This window comes from Ranitomeya imitator, chromosome 1 (genome assembly GCF_032444005.1).
Source record: "Ranitomeya imitator isolate aRanImi1 chromosome 1, aRanImi1.pri, whole genome shotgun sequence".
NCBI classification, from domain to species: Eukaryota; Metazoa; Chordata; class Amphibia; order Anura; family Dendrobatidae; genus Ranitomeya; species Ranitomeya imitator.
The window spans coordinates 594,760,136-594,781,963 of record NC_091282.1 but is presented as its reverse complement, the minus strand read 5'-3'; the positions used below and the strand labels follow the sequence as shown (position 1 = coordinate 594,781,963).

The window sequence follows — 21,828 nt, the reverse complement described above, 5'->3', positions numbered from 1 at the left end:
AAATTAACAGTGGGAGCAATAATTAGAAAATGGAAGACATACAAGACCACTGATAATCTCCCTCGATCTGGGGCTCCATGCAAAATCCCACCCCGTGGGGTCAGAATGATCACAAGAACGGTGAGCAAAAATCCCAGAACCATGCGGGGGGACCTAGTGAATGAACTGCAGAGAGCTGGGACCAATGTAACAAGGCCTACCATAAGTAACACACTACGCCACCATGGACTCAGATCCTGCAGTGCCAGACGTGTCCCACTGCTTAAGCCAGTACATGTCCGGGCCCGTCTGAAGTTTGCTAGAGAGCATTTGGATGATCCAGAGGAGTTTTGGGAGAATGTCCTATGGTCTGATGAAACCAAACTGGAACTGTTTGGTAGAAACACAACTTGTCGTGTTTGGAGGAAAAAGAATTCTGAGTTGCATCCATCAAACACCATACCTACTGTAAAGCATGGTGGTGGAAACATCATGCTTTGGGGCTGTTTCTCTGCAAAGGGGCCAGGACGACTGATCCGGGTACATGAAAGAATGAATATGGGGCCATGTATCGTGAGATTTTGAGTGCAAACCTCCTTCCATCAGCAAGAGCATTGAAGATGAAACGTGGCTGGGTCTTTCAACATGACAATGATCCAAAGCACACCGCCAGGGCAACGAAGGAGTGGCTTCGTAAGAAGCTTTTCAAGGTCCTGGAGTGGCCTAGCCAGTCTCCAGATCTCAACCCTATAGAAAACCTTTGGAGGGAGTTGAAAGTCCGTGTTGCCAAGCGAAAAGCCAAAAACATCACTGCTCTAGAGGAGATCTGCATGGAGGAATGGGCCAACATACCAACAACAGTGTGTGGCAACCTTGTGAAGACTTACAGAAAACGTTTGACCTCTGTCATTGCCAACAAAGGATATATTACAAAGTATTGAGATGAAATTTTGTTTCTGACCAAATACTTATTTTCCACCATAATATGCAAATAAAATGTTAAAAAAAACAGACAATGTGATTTTCTGGATTTTTTTTTCTCAGTTTGTCTCCCATAGTTGAGGTCTACCTATGATGTAAATTACAGACGCCTATCATCTTTTTAAGTGGTGGAACTTGCACTATTGCTGACTGACTAAATACTTTTTTGCCCCACTGTATATACATATATATATATGTATATATATATATATATATATATATATATATATATATATATTATTTTTTACATTTTTGATGGCCAAACACAGTTTAGCAAAATGGTGGTTAGCAATTTGGCAAATGTGGATTTTGGTAATATTCAAGTAGAATTCAATTCCACTGAAAAATATTTGCTCATCTCTAATGGGTGTCAATCAGTAAACAGAAGAAATCACGCAATTATTATTTTGATTATTAAATTAATTACTTTTTAATGCACTTTATGCACCAATCCTTACACTTTTTACATCTATATACAGTATATAATTGCCTAAGGGTTTTTCCGTCTGTCTGTCTGTCTGTCTGTCCTGGAAATCCCACGTCTCTGATTGGTCGAGGCTGCTAGGCCTCGACCAATCAGCGACGGGCCCAGTATCGACGTAAAAATCCTGCGTCTCTGATTGGTCGAGGCCGCCAGGCCTCGACCAATCAGCGACGGGCACAGCGACGATGATGTCATAAAGGACGTAGAAATCCCACGTTTCTGATTCAGCGACGGGCACAGTATCGACGTAGATGTCATAATGGTTGCCATGGCGACGATGATGTCATAAAGTTTGCCTCGACCAATCAGCGACGGGCACAATCTGGAATCATCATTGTCCATATACTACAGGGACATGCATATTCTAGGATACCCGATGCGTTAGAAATCCCTGGAAATCCTGGAAATCCCGGTCTCTGATTGGTCGAGGCCGCCAGGCCTCGACCAATCAGCGACGGGCACAGCGACGATGATGTCATAAAGGACGTAGACATCCCGCGTCTGATTGGTCGAGGCCGCCAGGCCTCGACCAATCAGCAACGGGCACAGCGACGATGATGTCATAATGGTTGCCATGGCGACGATGATGTCATAAAGGTTGCCTCGACCAATCAGCGACGGGCACAGTCTGCCGCGAATTCTGGAATCATCATTGTCCATATACTACGGGGACATGCATATTCTATAATACCCGATGCGTTAGAATCGGGCCACAATCTAGTTGTTATATAATGGCAGAACATGCAGAGATTAGCAGTATAAAATAATTCAGAGAAGAAAAATATCATTTATATTTTCATCTGATTTATCAGATGAATTTATTTCAGAAACTCATAGCATCATCATAATTCTCATCATTTCAAGGCAGAGTGATGTCTTGATGCTCAGATTCACCTAAGTGTGTATCTAGAAAAACAAAAGAAATATAAAGGCTATAATATATTTGTCACATTTTTTTTTCTCTTGCTTTTAAATTCTAAATTGTAAAAGTTCACTACAAAAAGGAAGAAGTTTTCACACACCAGCTAATCTACAAAATCATTAGCAAGTAAAAAATGGTTACAGGTCCTTTACAAGGATAGAAAAATGCCAAATAGGAGAAATCTTGAAAAGTAGCTGAAGATCTGAATGAAACTTTATTTTCTTTATTGCTGAACACCACTGTGGAGACATTATCTTGTAAAGTTTCTATGTCAGTGTCCCATTTAGTCAAAGGGGTGTTTTTGGGGAGTGCTTACTTTTCCAATCATAAGCAGGCAATAATATACAGGAAAATAAAAGAAAACTCCCTTCGAGAATGTCAGAACTGGCTTTTATAGTGTGATATATTAAGATTGACATGTCTAATCAGGCCACACCGAGATCTCACGGCTGACACCTTCTCTGATTCAATCCATCATAATTATACCCCATAAAATCTTTATTTTATTGGAACTTATATATTAAAAACAGACCTAACGCAAATTTAAAAAATACAATTTTTTTCTGTTGCAAAACATGATACAGCCTGCCGTATCCCATGTTGTAATTTTATGGCAGTGACATGAAGCTGTCTGCAGACCTAACACATTAATGAATATATCTATTTTTTTTCTGTTGCTAAATGTGATACAGCCCGCCGTATCCCAGGATGTCATTTTGTGGCAGTGATATGAAGCTGTCTGCAGACCTCATGCACATTAAAATATTTTTTTTTTCTGTTGCTAATCGTGATACATCCCGCTATATCCAACCTTTTAATTTAGTGGCGTTGAAATTGTGCAGAGCTGTTGCACATTAAAATGTATTTATTTTATTTTTTTACAAACGTGATACAGCAGGCGAGACCTGAGTTTGAAATTGTTTTGAGTCTATCTTCTACATTATTATCATCTTTGGCATCTAAAATCATACAAGTATCTTTTATGTCTAGCTTGAGATGTGCATCAGTTAGGCTAGTTTCACATTTACGGTCGGGAGGGTGTTATGAAAGGCAATTCAGTATCACAATGGACATGGAGGTCAGAGCACATACAGTGATCTGACAATAACCCAAAATAATAGAACGAGCTCTGAGACGTGGGAACTCTGCAGACCGCAATCCCTGATCCTCTCCAAACACAAATAGAGGCAGCCGTGGATTGCGCCTAACGCTACCTATGCAACTCGGCACAGCCTGAGAAACTAGCTAGCCTGAAGATAGAAAAAATAAGCCTACCTTGCCTCAGAGAAATACCCCAAAAGAAAAGGCAGCCCCCCACATATAATGACTGTGAGTAAGATGAAAAGACAAACGTAGGGATGAAATAGATTCAGCAAAGTGAGGCCCGATATTCTAGACAGAACGAGGATAGGAAAGATAACTTTGCGGTCTACACAAAACCCTAAAGAAAACCACGCAAAGGGGCAAAAAGACCCTCCGTACTGAACTAACGGCACGGAGGTACACCCTTTGCGTCCCAGAGCTTCCAGCAAAACAAATAGACAAGCTGGACAGAAAAAATAGCAACAAATAGCAAAGAAGCACTTAGCTATGCAGAGCAGCAGGCCACAGGAATCATCCAGAGAAACACAAGTCCAACACTGGAACATTGACAGGAAGCATGAATCAAAGCATTAGGTGGGGTTAAGTAGAGAAGCACCTAACGACCTCACCAGATCACCTGGGGGAGGAAACTCAGAAGCAGCAGTACCAGTTTCCTCCACAAACGGAAGCTCCCAGAGAGAATCAGCCGAAGTACCACTTGTGACCACAGGAGGGAGCTCTGCCACAGAATTCACAACAGTACCCCCCCTTGAGGAGGGGTCACCGAACCCTCACCAGAGCCCCCAGGCCGACCAGGATGAGCCACATGAAAGGCACAAACAAGATCGGGAGCATGGACATCAGAGGCAAAAACCCAGGAATTATCCTCCTGAGCATAACCCTTCCATTTAACCAGATACTGGAGTTTCCGTCTTGGAACACGAGAATCCAAAATCTTCTCCACAATATACTCCAATTCCCCCTCCACCAAAACCGGGGCAGGAGGGTCAACAGATGGAACCATAGGTGCCACGTATCTCCGCAACAATGACCTATGGAAGACGTTATGTATGAAAAAAGAATCTGGGAGGGTCAGACGAAAAGACACAGGATTAATAACCTCAGAAATCCTATAAGGACCAATGAAACGAGGTTTAAACTTCGGAGAGGAAACCTTCATAGGAATATGACGAGAAGATAACCAAACCAGATCCCCAACACGAAGTCGGGGACCCACACGGCGTCTGCGATTAATGAAACATTGAGCCTTCTCCTGGGACAAGGTCAAATTGTCCACTACATGAGTCCAAATCTGTTGCAACCTGTCCACCACAGTATCCACACCAGGACAGTCCGAAGACTCAACCTGTCCTGAAGAGAAACGAGGATGGAACCCAGAATTGCAGAAAAATGGCGAAACCAAGGTAGCCGAGCTGGCCCGATTATTAAGGGCGAACTCAGCCAAAGGCAAAAAGGACACCCAGTCATCCTGATCGGCAGAAACAAAGCATCTCAGATAGGTTTCCAAGGTCTGATTGGTTCGTTCGGTCTGGCCATTAGTCTGAGGATGAAAAGCCGAGGAAAAAGACAAGTCAATGCCCATCCTACCACAAAAGGCTCGCCAAAACCTCGAAACAAACTGGGAACCTCTGTCAGAAACGATATTCTCTGGAATGCCATGCAAACGAACCACATGCTGGAAGAACAATGGTACCAAATCAGAGGAGGAAGGCAACTTGGACAAGGGTACCAGATGGACCATCTTAGAAAAGCGATCACAGACCACCCAAATGACTGACATCTTTTGAGAGACGGGAAGATCTGAAATAAAATCCATAGAGATATGTGTCCAAGGTCTCTTCGGGACCGGCAAGGGCAAAAGCAACCCACTGGCACGAGAACAGCAGGGCTTAGCCCGAGCACAAATCCCACAGGACTGCACAAAAGAACGCACATCCCGCGACAGAGACGGCCACCAAAAGGATCTAGCCACTAACTCTCTGGTACCAAAGATTCCAGGATGACCAGCCAACACCGAACAATGAAGCTCAGAGATCACTTTATTTGTCCACCTATCCGGGACAAACAGTTTCTCCGCTGGACAACGATCAGGTTTATTAGCCTGAAATTTTTGCAGCACCCGCCGCAAATCAGGGGAGATGGCAGACACAATTACTCCTTCCTTGAGGATACCCGCCGGCTCAGATAAACCCGGAGAGTCGGGCACAAAACTCCTAGGCAGAGCATCCGCCTTCACATTTTTAGAGCCCGGAAGGTACGAAATCACAAAGTCAAAACGGGCGAAAAACAGCGACCAACGAGCCTGTCTAGGATTCAAACGCTTAGCAGACTCGAGATAAGTCAGGTTCTTATGATCAGTCAATACCACCACGAGATGCTTAGCTCCTTCAAGCCAATGACGCCACTCCTCGAATGCCCACTTCATGGCCAGCAACTCTCGGTTGCCCACATCATAATTCCGCTCAGCAGGCGAAAACTTCCTGGAAAAAAAAGCGCATGGTTTCATCACTGAACAATCAGAACCTCTCTGCAACAAAACAGCCCCTGCTCCAATCTCAGAAGCATCAACCTCGACCTGGAACGGAAGAGAAACATCAGGTTGACACAACACAGGGGCAGAAGAAAAACGACGCTTCAACTCTTGAAAAGCTTCCACAGCAGCAGAAGACCAATTGACCAAATCAGCACCCTTCTTGGTCAAATCGGTCAATGGTTTGGCAATACTAGAAAAATTGCAGCTGAAGCGACGATAAAAATTAGCAAGCCCAGGAACTTTTGCAGACTTTTCAGAGATGTCAGCTGAGTCCAATCATGGATGGCTTGGACCTTAACAGGATCCATCTCGATAGTAGAAGGGGAAAAGATGAACCCCAAAAATGAAACCTTCTGCACACCAAAGAGACACTTTGATCCCTTCACAAACAAAGAGTTAGCACGCAGGACCTGAAAAACCATTCTGACCTGTTTCACATGAGACTCCCAATCATCCGAGAAGATCAAAATGTCATCCAAGTACACAATCAGGAATTTATCCAGGTACTCTCGGAAGATGTCATGCATAAAGGACTGAAACACTGATGGAGCATTGGCAAGTCCGAATGGCATCACTAGATACTCAAAATGACCCTCGGGCGTATTAAATGCAGTTTTCCATTCATCGCCTCGCCTGATTCGCACCAGATTATACGCACCACGAAGATCAATCTTGGTGAACCAACTAGCACCCTTAATCCGAGCAAACAAATCAGATAACAAAGGCAAGGGGTACTGAAATTTAACAGTGATCTTATTAAGAAGGCGATAATCTATACAAGGTCTCAGCGAACCATCCTTTTTGGCTACAAAAAAGAACCCTGCTCCTAATGGCGACGATGACGGGCGAATATGCCCCTTCTCCAGGGATTCCTTCACATAACTGCGCATAGCGGTGTGCTCAGGCACGGATAATTTAAACAGTCGACCTTTTGGGAATTTACCACCAGGAATCAAATTGATAGCACAATCACAATCCCTATGCGGAGGTAGGGCATCGGACTTGGGCTCATCAAATACATCCCGGTAATCAGACAAGAACTCTGGAACCTCAGAAGGGGTGGATGACGAAATTGACAAAAATGGAACATCACCATGTACCCCCTGACAACCCCAGCTGGACACCGACATGGATTTCCAATCCAATACTGGATTATGGGCTTGTAGCCATGGCAACCCCAACACGACCACATCATGCAGATTATGCAACACCAGAAAGCGAATATCCTCCTGATGTGCAGGAGCCATGCACATGGTCAGCTGGGTCCAGTATTGAGGCTTATTCTTGGCCAAAGGCGTAGCATCAATACCTCTCAATGGAATAGGACACTGCAAGGGCTCCAAGAAAAACCCACAACGCTTAGCATATTCCAAGTCCATCAAATTCAGAGCAGCGCCTGAATCCACAAACGCCATGACAGAATATGATGACAAAGAGCAGATCAAGGTAACGGACAGAAGAAATTTTGACTGTACCGTACCAATGGTGGCAGACCTAGCGAACCGCTTAGTGCGCTTAGGACAATCAGAGATAGCAGGAGTGGAATCACCACAGTAGAAACACAGCCCATTCAGACGTCTGTGTTCTTGCCGTTCAACTCTGGTCAAAGTCCTATCGCACTGCATAGGCTCAGGTTTAAGCTCAGGTAATACCGCCAAATGGTGCACAGATTTACGCTCACGCAAGCGTCGACCGATCTGAATAGCCAAAGACATAGACTCATTCAAACCAGCAGGCATAGGAAATCCCACCATGACATCCTTAAGGGCTTCAGAGAGACCCTTTCTGAACATAGCTGCCAGCGCAGATTCATTCCATTGAGTGAGCACTGACCATTTTCTAAATTTCTGGCAATATACCTCTATCTCATCCTGACCCTGACAAAGAGCCAGCAAATTCTTTTCTGCCTGATCCACTGAATTAGGCTCATCGTACAGCAATCCGAGCGCCAGGAAAAACGCATTGATATTACTCAATGCAGGATCTCCTGGCACAAGAGAAAATGCCCAGTCCTGAGGGTCGCCGCGCAAAAAAGAAATAATAATCAAAACCTGTTGAACTGGATCACCAGAGGAACAAGGTTTCAAGGCCAGAAATAACTTACAATTATTTTTGAAATTCAGAAACTTAGTTCTATCTCCAAAAAACAAATCAGGAATAGGAATTCTTGGTTCTAACATAGATTTCTGATCAATAGTGTCTTGAATCTTTTGTACTCTTGCCGAGAGCTGATCCACAAATGAAGACAGACTTCTAATGTCCATCGCTACGCCTGTGTACTGAACCACCCAAATGTCTAGGGGAAAAAAAAGACAAAACACAAAGCCAAGAAAAAAAATGGTCTCAGAACTTCTTTTTTCCCTCTATTGAGAATCATTAGTACTTTTGGCTTCCTGTACTGTTATGAAAGGCAATTCAGTATCACAATGGACATGGAGGTCAGAGCACATACAGTGATCTGACAATAACCCAAAATAATAGAACGAGCTCTGAGACGTGGGAACTCTGCAGACCGCAATCCCTGATCCTCTCCAAACACAAATAGAGGCAGCCGTGGATTGCGCCTAATGCTACCTATGCAACTCGGCACAGCCTGAGAAACTAACTAGCCTGAAGATAGAAAAAATAAGCCTAGCTTGCCTCAGAGAAATACCCCAAAAGAAAAGGCAGCCCCCCACATATAATGACTGTGAGTAAGATGAAAAGACAAACGTAGGGATGAAATAGATTCAGCAAAGTGAGGCCGATATTCTAGACAGAACGAGGATAGGAAAGATAACTTTGCGGTCTACACAAAACCCTAAAGAAAACCACGCAAAGGGGCAAAAAGACCCTCCGTACCGAACTAACGGCACGGAGGTACACCTTTTGCGTCCCAGAGCTTCCAGCAAAACAAATAGACAAGCTGGACAGAAAAAATAGCAACAAATAGCAAAGAAGCACTTAGCTATGCAGAGCAGCAGGCCACAGGAATCATCCAGAGAAACACAAGTCCAACACTGGAACATTGACAGGAAGCATGAATCAAAGCATTAGGTGGGGTTAAGTAGAGAAGCACCTAACGACCTCACCAGATCACCTGAGGGAGGAAACTCAGAAGCAGCAGTACCAGTTTCCTCCACAAACGGAAGCTCCCAGAGAGAATCAGCCGAAGTACCACTTGTGACCACAGGAGGGAGCTCTGCCACAGAATTCACAACAGGAGGGCTGGGGATGGCAGAATACTACCTCCCTTCTTCCTCCTTGAATTTGGAGTTTCCATGCGGTCACCATGGATGCATCAACATACAATGCACATCCCTGTATACCCAATGTTAAAGATAGGCATGCAGGGCAAGGCAGGACACATGGAGCAGTAGGCAGAGTGTACACGGGTCTTCAATGAGGAAGAAGGGAGGAAGTATGCTGCCATCCGCAGCCCTTCCACCGGCAAATGTGAAACCAACCTTACTCCTATCTTCTGACGAGCATCAAACGCTATCTTGTAATTGGCTATTGGGGTGTGATTGAATCTGGTGAAAGCTCCTTAATCATACCCATCCCTAGCATTGTTGCATGTACTTGGGTGATTGAGCTATCTAGCACCAGACTGTGCCATTCAGCACTAGGCACGAGTATACTTCATCTATTAGCAGCGACTGCCAGTGCGGCACCGTGCGCAACTAGTGCGCTTTCCTGGCCCTAGTTAGGGTGGTAAGTGGCGTCCGCCAGAGCGGTGCTGTACGCACTTAGTGCAGTAAAACTTTATTTAGTTTTTCCCTGGCACCGCACTTGCGGCGCCAAGCGCTTGTGGTCTAGACGGACTCTAATCCCATGTCCTTGGGGCAGAGTCCTGTGACCTAATACTAGTGTTCACTCCGTGTTATTGCGACTCTGTGACGCAACAGTTTTCACCTCCTTACATACCGGGTCAAGCTAACCAGCGTGTTTTTATGTTATACCACCATATACTGCCGGCCATTACCGAGCAGCAGATGTCATCTCTGCACGGTGGACCCCGGGCTGCGAACACACCTGATATCTTCTTTATTATTATTTGGTGTGTTCCGCCAGCCCTAACAACTTCTTGCTCTACACTATTTACAATGAGCAATGTTCTCCATCTAGTAGCAGCCTAAGAATGGCAGAATGTTCTCTTAAAAATATGTCTAATTGTTTATTCTTTATAGATCGAGGTAAGAAGTAAAAATAGGAGTCAAGTTAGATTTTCTACAACATCCTGGTGTCAACCTGGAGCTCACATTTATCTTCAAAATTTAGTAACAGATTTTAGAGGCTGTGCAGTTCCATGTACTGTCTCACTATTTTATTTTTTAGTCTGAATCTTTTAATTCTATATTTCACAGGCTATGTGAGGTTGTCTGAATCTTTTGTACCTGTGATGGACACCGTATCAGACTCACCACCAGAGACTGTATGCGTGTCCAAAGATGTGCTGGGGAAACCCGAGGAGTTTCTGCAGTGGAATGTGAGCATGGCTGAAACAGTGCTGTAGGAGGAACAGGACCTGTAACACGTGACAACTGGGGGAGTGACTGGAGGCGAAACTAGGTCCTGGACTGCTAGCAGGGATAGTGGAACCCAGTAGAGCTGGGAGAATAGTCAATAGAGCTGAGGCTAGATCAGAGGGCAGCGCAGTAACAAGTGGGTAACACGAATGGTAAGAAGCAAGCTGGGAGTCAGAAGCCAGAGAGAGCAATGCAGTACCAGGGGAACAGGCGGAATGGAAGTCAGGGACGTAGCCGGGGTAGAACCAAGAGTAACACAGAAATTACAGAATCAGCAGACAAATATCAAATGGGAGACAGACCGGATAATACACAAAGCAATCGTACAGAAGCAGGCAATATACACATGTATACAAGGGTCAGCTACTCAGCCAGGGACGGACTTATCACTGACAACTAGCATAGCACCAGTGCAGTTACTTACAGCCCTCCCCAAACCAAAGAGAGGCCACATAGGATTAACCCTAGAAGGACCGTAATAGAAACTCCCGTCAGACCATGACAGTGCCCATATTTTTATTTTATATTTGTATAGATATGCAATATTCCTAGACATAAAGCCATGTATACAAGCTCAAAAGTATCCACTCTCAAAACAAAAGTACTTTTTATAGTATTTATGTATTAAAGCGTACTATGAAACTGAATAGTTGTATATTTTTTGTTTTTACTTTAATTTTTTAACAAACGCAACTTTTTACTTCAGATTTGCTGCTTTTTAACAATAAATAAATTTTATAGTACAACTTGTCATCCTTTCATCTTTTATTGTGAGTCATGAAATAATGTGCTTTCAAAAAAATAAATTATGAACATATATTTTAAAGTGTAAACTATAAATGTATCTAGAATACACATAATAAAAATATTTACTATAAACAGATACAAACCATTATAAGAATTTGCCTTGCTTGTTTTTTTCTCAACAACCCCATCGTTAATATTGGGCTCAGACAAAAAGTCATCAACATCATCATATCCATTTTCTTGCCCTAGAATAACATTTTAATATTTCATGTTATGCAGGTGTACTTTTTTTTATCCTAGCAATATAGCAAAATAAGCTTTGTAGAAAGTCTGACAACACTTTGATAAGGGATGTAAGCATTCCTTGAAAAAACATTCACCACAGAAACTTAGTCAATGTGACCCAATAGTACAGCAGGGAGCCAGGGAACCACCGCACCAGACATGTTTCACTTAGGCTGGTTTCATTCTTGCGTTTCAAAACGCATGCATTTAAAAAAAAACGCATGGTGAAAAAACGCATGTAAACGCGTGCAAACGCTGCGTTTTTTTGACGCATGCATTTTTGCATGTGGTGAAAAAAACGCTGCGTTTTGACGCGTTTATATGCGTTTTTTCATGCGTTTGCGTTTTTTAAACGCATGCAGATAAATGTGTGACAGCTGCCAATCATCAAAATAAAGTAAAAAATCCACTATAAACAGAAAGAGCTAGGGTTAGGGGTAGGGTTAGGGATCCTAACCCTAACCCTAACCCTAAAGGGATCCTAACCCTAACCCTACCCTTAACCCTAACCCTAAAGGGATCCTAACCCTAACCCTACCCCTAACCCTACCCCTAACCCTACCCCTAACCCTAACCCTACCCCTAACCCTACCCCTACCCCTAACCCTACCCTTAAAGGGATTAGGGTTAGGGGTAGGGTTGGGGTTAGGGGTAGGGTTAAGGTTAGGGGTACGGTTAGGGTTAGGGGTAGGGTTAGGGTTAGGGTTAGGGGTAGGGTTAGGGTTAGGGTTAGGGGTAGGGTTAGGGATAGGATCCCTTTATCAATTTTATGGTGTGGGGTGGTTTATCAGTGTGTTTTTATGGGTTTTTAAAAAAAAAAATGCATGCGTTTTTAACGCATGCAAACGCATGCACAAAAAACCGCATGCGTTCCCATTGACTCCAATGTGCTTTTTTACCCTAAAAAAACGCATGAAAACACATGCGTTTTTTTGTGTCCAAAAAACGCCTCTCAAAAATACTACAAGTTGCATTTTTGAAAATGAACGCATGCAGTAAAAAAACGCATGCGATTGAAAATGCGACCAAGCGCATACACAAAAAAACGCATGCGTTTTCAATGTTAAATATAGGGAAAAAAACGCATGCTTTTTTTGTGCAAAAAACGCTGCAGACAAAAACGCAAGTGTGAAACCACCCTTAGAAAGTTTTGTCTGGGGTGGTTTGGTGCCGGAATGTAGAATATTTAGCAAACACATAACCAATGAGAGACAAAATACAGATATATTAATGCAGCCTTCTGTAGCGCTACTGCCAGCTCCCCTGTATAGTGTCCCTTTCTCCCTCTATGCAGGGACGCCGGCTTACTCACTGACCTGGCCTTAAGCGCTCCTGCTTCCTGCTTCCTGTGTGCGCGCCACAGTCCCAACTTTGAAATTTCAAAGTGTAAATTTTTACTGCAGATGTTCTGTCATTTCGATTCTCTGAAACCTTTTGCCTTTTTTTTGTCTATACTAAAACCACATATTTCCATTGTTTTTCATGTGTGTAGGTGAGTACAAATTTCTACATTGTTAGTTGTTTTTAGGATATAAATAAATAGTACAATGGCAGCTCACCCCTCTTGAGTCGCAAATCCTTGGGATGCCATAATGGTATAAAGACAGGTCAATCCAGGATGGTTTAGTCTTTAATCAACACTTGAAGGGACTCCGTCACCTGAATTTGGAGGGAACAATCTTCAGCCATAGAGGCGGTGTTTTCGGGTGTTTGATTCACCCTTTCCTTACACGCTGTCTGCATGCTGGCTGCAATATTGGATTGAAGTTCATTCTCTGTCCTCCGTAGTACATGCCTGCACAAGGCAATCTTGCCTTGCGCAGGCGTGTACTATGGAGGACAGAGAATGAACTTCAATCCAATATTGCAGCCAGCAAGTAAGGAAAGGGTGAATCAAACACCCGAAAACCCCGCCTCTATGGCTGAAAATCGTTCCCTCCAAATTCAGGTGACAGAGTCCCTTTAAGTAGCAAAATAAATTCAAGGAAGCATCAACAACACAACCATATGGCACTCAGGCGTCATAAAGCAAGAGGGCTCCTGGCTCTCGCGTTTCAGATCATGGTGATCATATTCACAATCTTATCACCAAGAATCATGATCTGAAATGTGTAATCCTCTAGCCTTCTACTTTTTCTGTCATATGAAGCTATAGAGGTATATAATTATAGTGCTTTGGCACAAAGCACTATATTGTAATCCGATCATAGTTAACTTCTTCTTCTTATTATTATTCAGTCCGCAATTAATGTGGCCCGAACCGCTGCACTCACAGACTACAGTGAGGCATCATTTCGAAGCCAGCATCCATGAGAGGTGTGCTAAGTATTTTTCGTGTCGATCGGATTTGTAGTTTTGGCGCAATTTGCGTTTCAAAATTTTTCCCCCCTCATTGGAATGCATTGTTTCAATGTATTTCAATAGGGAAATTTTCCCATAGGGTTATAATGGCCTGATTTCTGAGGCAATTTCAAAATAACTGCCAACTGCCACCTGGCTGATTAGCTCATTGATATGCGCAGTCAGACCCAGTTACTATGCCAACGCCTACGAACTCTACATGACCCCACCAGGACACAGGTTTTGCCAGATAATATCAGCTCTTAAAGTGAAAGCACAGCACAATTCCAAAGCACTATCTGTACCCCGAGTGGCCCCACCATTTCGGACCCCGAGTGGCCCCACCCACCAATTCGGACCCCGAGTGGCCCCGCCCACCAATTTGGACCCAGAGTGGCCCCGCCCACCAAATTGGACCACGAGTGGCCCTGCCCACCAAATCGGACCCCGAATGGCCCCGCCCACCAAATCGGACCACGAGTGACCCCGCCCACCAAATCGGACCCAGAGTGAACCCGCCCACCAAATCGGTACCTGAGGTGCCCCGCCCACCAAATCAGACCCAGAGTGACCCCACTTACATTTTCTGAAGATCAAAATAAAATGGGCCCTAGGAGGCGCAAGTGACCTCAGCAGGTCCCCAGGGGTTAAGCTCAACCCTGAGGGGCTACAACTACCAAACCAGTGCCTCAGGGGCACCCAAGTGTGAAAGTCTTGCAGGGGCAGCCTGGGCACCATTCCAAAGCACTATCTGTAGTTCCTTCAGGAAATATCCATCTAGTTATTTCTGCTGCTTTTTGTATTTTTAATTGTGTTTTGTATTGTGTTTTGCTCATACGTACAAGGTTTTAATACAGAATAAACTGCTAAATATTGATTTAAAGAGAAAAGCAATTTCATTTATGTAAATGAAGTACTGCAATAATTGTAAAGACAGATTTGCCTAGAAGTTAACTAATGCAAAATATACTTTTTTTAAATATCTTTTGAAATGTAATATTTAAGCTAAATGCAGTGTGAATCTTTGAAAATAATATCTACAATAAAAAGCAAGCAAAGTATGAAAATATACAGACCTTTTTTGTTGTCTTCTACACTGTCTTTCCCTTCAGAATTAAAGGACAATTTATCATCCACATCATCATATCCATTTTCCAGCTCTAGAACACAAATTATAATAATTGGTATAACACAATTGCCCCCAAAAGATGACAAGACAAAACCAGTTATTTTTGCAGTGCAATACAAATTTATTTAATTAGTAAGATTCACCCTAAAGTAGCTTATACTAATCATTAATTAGCTAATTATTAAATGCTGGTTCTCATCCATTACTTTCCTTCTGTTAAAGACAAGCCATAAAAAATATATTAATAACTGTTAGTGACAGGAAAGATATATATCTTGGTACTCTGTTAGCCACTAGATAGAAAAATCCATGTTTGTTTCTTTTCTTTTTTTTTCTGTGATGTGTTGTACATAAATATGTGATTCCCCAGAATTTGTTTTAGTCTATGCCTGATGAAGAGACCAGTGTAGTCTCGAAAGCTTGCAATTTGTTACCATCTTTTTAGTTAGCCATTAAAAGGTAACCACTGAAGAATCTCAATTCTAAATATTTTTCTAATTGTTAGTGAGTGTATTATTTTTTTGCAATAATTTTATACTTTACCATATACCGATCTATGTTAATTTAATATATAATCTTTGGAATTTTCACCCTGGCCAATGATGCTTTTATAAACTAACTTCCTGTTTCAAAAATGTCACATGTACATTAGCCACCATGAACAGACTCGAACTTTATCTTATATTAAAACATCTAATCAGCATGTGCTGTGACATCAATCACTGTGATTGTCAACTTATAAAGAGGTGTTACCAGTTATTATAATCCTGGAAGTTTTGCTGAAAACTCTTCCTGAAATGACAGGATATACGAGATTAAAATTGTTTGGAAAGGGGGCGTGACTTGCTAGGGATTGGGAGCAGACCTGTGTCACAGGAGCTCCTGCTAAATCCCTTATAATTAGCGGCAATTCTCAAGCATTTTGGGAAGAAAGTGCTCAGAACCTTAATTAATGTGTTCAGGACTAGGACACATAATGAAAAAAGCGGACTTAAAGAAGGCACAAGCAACCCAGGGACATATGGTCCCCAGCCGTGGCCATGCTGCAGGCCTGCACGGTCAGGAAGACAAGAAGCTGCACTCATCGGTGCTTTCAAGCTCCGGATCAATCTCACTCACAGGTGGGGCCCTGGACAGACCCCCGTCCACAGCGGCTCCCGCACTAAAAACTACAAGGTCCTCCGGTATCCCCACAAGAATCGGAGTGACTTGCGTGGGTAGGCCCAAAGCAGCGGCCTCGCCTGAGCCAGCGAGGCCGAGAAGCAGAAGAGGGGAGGAAGCCCCGCCCATGGATCCGCCCACAACTGCGGCTAGCGGCGACGCTGCTCAAGGAGGACGGAGCCGCAGCACGACTGAGGGGAAGGCATCGGGTAAGCCACCACTGCAGACCCCTACCACAAGACCCCCGGGACCCTTGCATCTGCGCCTCCGAGCCGGCACGACTCCCAGACCCGGAGCCGCGGTTTCACAAAAGCCGACGGAGCCGGGGAGGAGGCAATAGAGCCCCGCCTACAACCCTGCCCATAACCCCGCCCACGGATCGTGGCAACTCCGCTCTCATGAAGAGGATCCCGGACCCTGCGGCGAGACCAGCTTCGGGTGAGCTCTCGCCACAAGCGGCCCCCACCATTAAGCTCCCGGGTCCCTATGCTGTTCCCAAGCCTGCCGCAGCCGCTGCGGGGAGTGGGCACAAAGCCACAGCCTCGCTCATACAGGCGAGGCCGGGAAGCAAGAGAGGGGCTGAAGCCCCGCCTACCGTTCCGCCCACAACTCGCGGCGGCGCCTCTCCCAGAGGAAGGAGCGTGGTCCCAGCTGCAAGGAAACCTTCAGGTGAGCCACCACCACAGTCGGCCCCCACTTTAAAATCCCCGGAATACTCTGCCTCTGCCCTGCAGACCAGCGCAGCCCCTAAAGACATAAAGCCGGCTGTGTTTATGCCGGCAGGGACGGGGAGCAGGGGAAAGGAAGAAACCCCGCCCACTGCTCCACACACATCCCACAGTAATACTGCAGACAGGGAGGCAATGAAGCAGGCTGCCAGACGCATACTAAACTATGATGCCACAGAGTTTGTGCCCCAGCCCAGACACCAGATGACAAAGATGCACAGGGCTGAAACTGAAACTGTTAAAAATACATCTGATGACACCTCACTAATAAATAACCACTCAGAAGTGGCACCATTGAGGAAACCCAGTGTCTGTCCCAGTCAGGGGGAGGAGAAATCCTCCATAGAAACAACACGCTCCTTCTCCAATACAGAGGAGATGAAAGCTACAGAAACAATTCTCACTGGGTTTATAGACAAAGTGATGACAGATTTCTGCGTCCGTATCAACAAAACAATGAAGGAACAATTTCTATCACAAGATAAAATCTTACTCTCTTTCAATCCGCCAAACACTGGGTCACCTTGTGCGGAGACAGCAGCATCAGAGTCATATATAAAGGAAGCGTTGTCATCCATTGCGGAAAGCCTGGAGTCCTCCTCGTCCTTATCTTCCTCAAGATCTTCACTCTGCGATCATTCTTCACCAACACATGATTCATGCGAGTCTTCTGTGCACTCTTCTTCAGACAGTAGTATGGAGGACTTTTCCTCTGGGGGCTGTGACTTTCCCCAATCGGATCTTCTACCAACCCCTTCTGTGACCTCAGCCCTACTAGAAAATCTGCAAAGAGACATAGACTCACTCAAAAGTCACTTGGCGACTCTCGAGGATCATAGGCGTAGATGCAACGTAAAGATTAGGGGCGTCCCGGAATCCGTTAAACCCCCTCACTTGAAAAATTATGTTCACAAAATGATTTCTAAATTCTTTCCTGACCTCAAAGATCCCAATATTACAGAAAGAATCTATAGAATTAAAAGACCTGTGTACCTCCCATCAGATGTGCCAAGAGACATTATCGTCTCCTTTTTTCCAGCCTGGGTCAGGGGTAAACTGTTTGACCTCTCCTCTGAAAAAAGTTTTGTTCTCTCCCCATACGGCCACCTAACATTCTTCAGAGACTTGTCTAAGGATACCTTGAAAAAGCGACGTGATTTTTCATTCATCACACGGGAGCTCCGGAGGTCCCATTTTGCGTATTCTTGGTCGCCCTCCTCCACTATTTTGGTGAAACTTCTGTCTGGAACTGAACATATTGCAACTCCAGAGGAGGGTATGATCTTTCTGCACCGACATGGTCTGAATCCTCCTAGAGTACCCTCTTGTCCTACTTTGATTTGGAGTCCTGTCCCATATATACAATCATTTATCATTACTATGCTTATAAGTCACATTTATTTTTCTTCCCAACAATTAGCCTTGATACTGAGCCAGACTTTCTTCCCACACTGCCACGGGATCACCAATGTTTACCCTGGTTACCCGGGGACTTCGGCATCGTTGGTCGCTGGAGAGCTGTCTGTGTGACAGCTCTCCAGCGACCACACAACGACTTACCAACGATCATGGCCAGGTCGTAAGAGATGATCACTTCAAGTATCTTTTTGTATAAATAATGTCATACGAAATTAATTAAACAGATAGATATTAACCAATATTCAAGGAGAATTTGGAGAGATTACTCTCAGTTTTTGCTCAGTTTCTACAACAGAAAGACTTCCTGGGCACTGGGATTTGCTGAAAAAAGTGGCATGCACTCTCTCAGCAGGTGTGAAAGAAATGGTTAATGTCTGTTCTTTTAAACTGAATAAAATGCAAGAAAATAGTGATATGCAAGAATGACTTATGTTTCAATTTATCATCTGTGTACGAAACAGGAACACATGGGCTACCTGCACAGAGAACAAGTCTGTAAGAACATGTTCACACACCACCAAGAAACCTGAAGACACAAAAGAGAATGGTAAAACCAAAAACACTCAGTTTGAAAAAATATTTGCAGTAATCCGCAAGTGCTAGTAAAAGATGTAAATAACAGGGTATTTGGTTGATACGTTTTTTGCAAAAAATGTATACTAAGCTGCTCTACCAATCTTCACGGTATACCCATATCAGAGCAGTCCTAACTAATGTATGCAATCCCTATCTGATGTATTTAAAAACCTGATCATCTGTACATTACCTGTGTGAACAGGGTTCAGAGAGGAAAAATCCATGTGTGCATACAGGGTAGAACAGCTTTTGTGCAGCTAGCCCAAGAGGAGTGGTGGAACTCCCCAGTCTTGTAGACACAAGAGAACAATTATGCTGTTCTACCCTGTATGCACACATGGATTTTTACTCTCTGAACCCTGTTCACACAGGTAATGTACAGATGATCAGGTTTTTAAATACATCAGATAGGGATTGCATACATTAGTTAGGACTGCTCTGATATGGGTATACCGTGAAGATTGGTAGAGCAGCTTAGTATACATTTTTTGCAAAAAACGTATCAACCAAATACCCTGTTATTTACATCTTTTACTAGCACTTGCGGATTACTGCAAACATTTTTTCAAACTGAGTGTTTTTGGTTTTACCATTCTCTTTTGTGTCTTCAGGTTTCTTGGTGGTGTGTGAACATGTTCTTACAGACTTGTTCTCTGTGCAGGTAGCCCATGTGTTCCTGTTTCCATAATTGTTCTCTTGTGTCTACAAGACTGGGGAGTTCCACCACTCCTCTTGGGCTAGCTGCACAAAAGCTGTTCTACCCTGTATGCACACATGGATTTTTCCTCTCTGAACCCTGTTCACACAGGTAATGTACAGATGATCAGGTTTTTAAATACATCAGATAGGGATTGCATACATTAGTTAGGACTGCTCTGATATGGGTATACCGTGAAGATTGGTAGAGCAGCTTAGTATACATTTTTTGCAAAAAACGTATCAACCAAATACCCTGTTATTTACATCTTTTACTAGCACTTGCGGATTACTGCAAACATTTTTTCAAACTGAGTGTTTTTGGTTTTACCATTCTCTTTTGTGCCATCTGTGTACGAACAGATATTTTTATGGCCGTTTTTATGCTTTTTCTTACAATTCCCAGAAATTGTCAAGGACACATTGTGGTTTCTAAACTCAATGATAACATAGGACAACCACCCAAAATTCTGTGGATTCAGTCTAAATTCTCTTGAACCAGGTCACTCTGACAAATGGAAAGTTCTCCCACATTCTCTCATGTAATTTATTTTGTATCCCAGGATGTTTTTGACAACCCATTGTATAACTCATATTTCTGCCAAATTATTGTGTAATGCCTCAATTCCCTTTGATCTTGCTTTCTGAAAGATCAACATAACCAAAATTAATAATAATAATAATTTTATTTATATAGCGCCAACATATTCTGCAGCGCTTTACAAATTATAGAGGGGACTTGTACAGACAATAGACATTACAGCATAACAGAAATCACTGTTCAAAATAGATACCAAGAGGAGTGAGGGCCCTGCTCGCAAGCTTACAAACTATGAGGAAAATGGGAGACACGAGAGGTGGATGGTAACAATTGCTTTAGTTATTCGGACCAGCCATAGTGTAAGGCTCAGGTGTTCATGTAAAGCTGCATGAACCAGTTATCAGCCTAAGTATGTAGCAGTATAGACACAGAGGGCTATTAACTGCATAAAGTGTATGAGAACATAATGTGAGGAACCCAATTATGTTTTGTTTTTTTTTTGAATGGGCCACACAGGGATAGTTAGGTTAATGTATTGAGGCGGTAGGCCAATCTGAACAAATGAGTTTTTAGGGTACGCTTAAAACTGTGGGGATTGGGGATTAATCGTATTAACCTAGGTAGTACATTCCAAAGAATCGGCGCAGCACGTGTAAAGTCTTGGAGACGGGAGTGGGAGGTTCTGATTATTGAGGATGCTAACCTGAGGTCATTAGCGGAGGGTACGGGTAGGGTGGTAGACTGTAATAATCAGAGACTATTTGGAAAGACAAGGACTCGGTACTCTGATTATTACTCATAGCTTGGGTACCTAAACAGAAAAAAGCTGAGTAGGAATAGAAGTCCCGACTCTAACACAGGCACATTTCCTATCCTCATCTAGGAAAAAAAAATTATTCCTCATATTACAGCAATGTGAATTTCCAATAGACATGAATTACAAGGGTTTTTCGGGAGTCTATGAAGCTGTTCATAAACCGGATTTAAGAGGCTTCAAAAACTCTTCAAAACACCTAATACATCTTCTCACGTCAACAATTAGATTCCAAGCTAATAAATATAACAATATTAAACTTACCAGATTTGTGAGAGAGCTCGTTTTTTCTTATCAAGTTTAAGTGAACCTCTTCATACACTGGTTCTGAAGGTCGAAATGGTTGAAGAGCTAATATAAATTTAAATAAAGCAAGAATACTACATTTAGAAGTAAGTCTATTTTAAAATGAAAATAAAACACTGGAATTACTAAGAAAATATAAAAAATAAAAAATTTAATACATTTTTATGTACTAAAGATGCCTGTTGGCACTGTGTTTATATGTACCCAAAGCCCTGAAAATTAAGACTGAATTTTGTACCTCAGTCTTAAGTGTGTGAATTAGTAAAGTAGGCCAAATTAATTAAGAGGCATAACCACGACTCCACAAAGTGATACAGAAAGTTAAAGAGATGATTATGTGATGCCAGCATGGACAGGAGCATGGCTGATAAAACACTAATGATACTCACATACAGTTGTACTCAAAAGTTTACATAATATGGCAAACTTTTTGCTTTCTTGGCCTTTTTTCAAAGAATATGCATGATAGCACCAAAACTTTTTCTCCACTCATGGATAGTGGTTGGGTAAAGCCATTTATTGTCAAACTATTGTGTTTTCTCTTTCTAAATCACAATGACAACCCAAAACATCCA

General features: G+C 43.1%; 1 long non-coding RNA gene across 1 annotated transcript; it reads right to left on the bottom strand.

Annotated features, from left to right (window-relative positions):
* Window positions 1-1,938: 1,938 nt before the first annotated feature.
* On the bottom strand, window positions 1,939-21,313 carry LOC138657951 (uncharacterized). Its single transcript, XR_011317273.1, has 4 exons — window positions 21,212-21,313; window positions 14,960-15,043; window positions 11,402-11,503; window positions 1,939-2,350 (listed from the first exon to the last, which is right to left on the bottom strand). It is a non-coding gene; the product is annotated as an uncharacterized lncRNA (long non-coding RNA).
* Window positions 21,314-21,828: the final 515 nt, after the last annotated feature.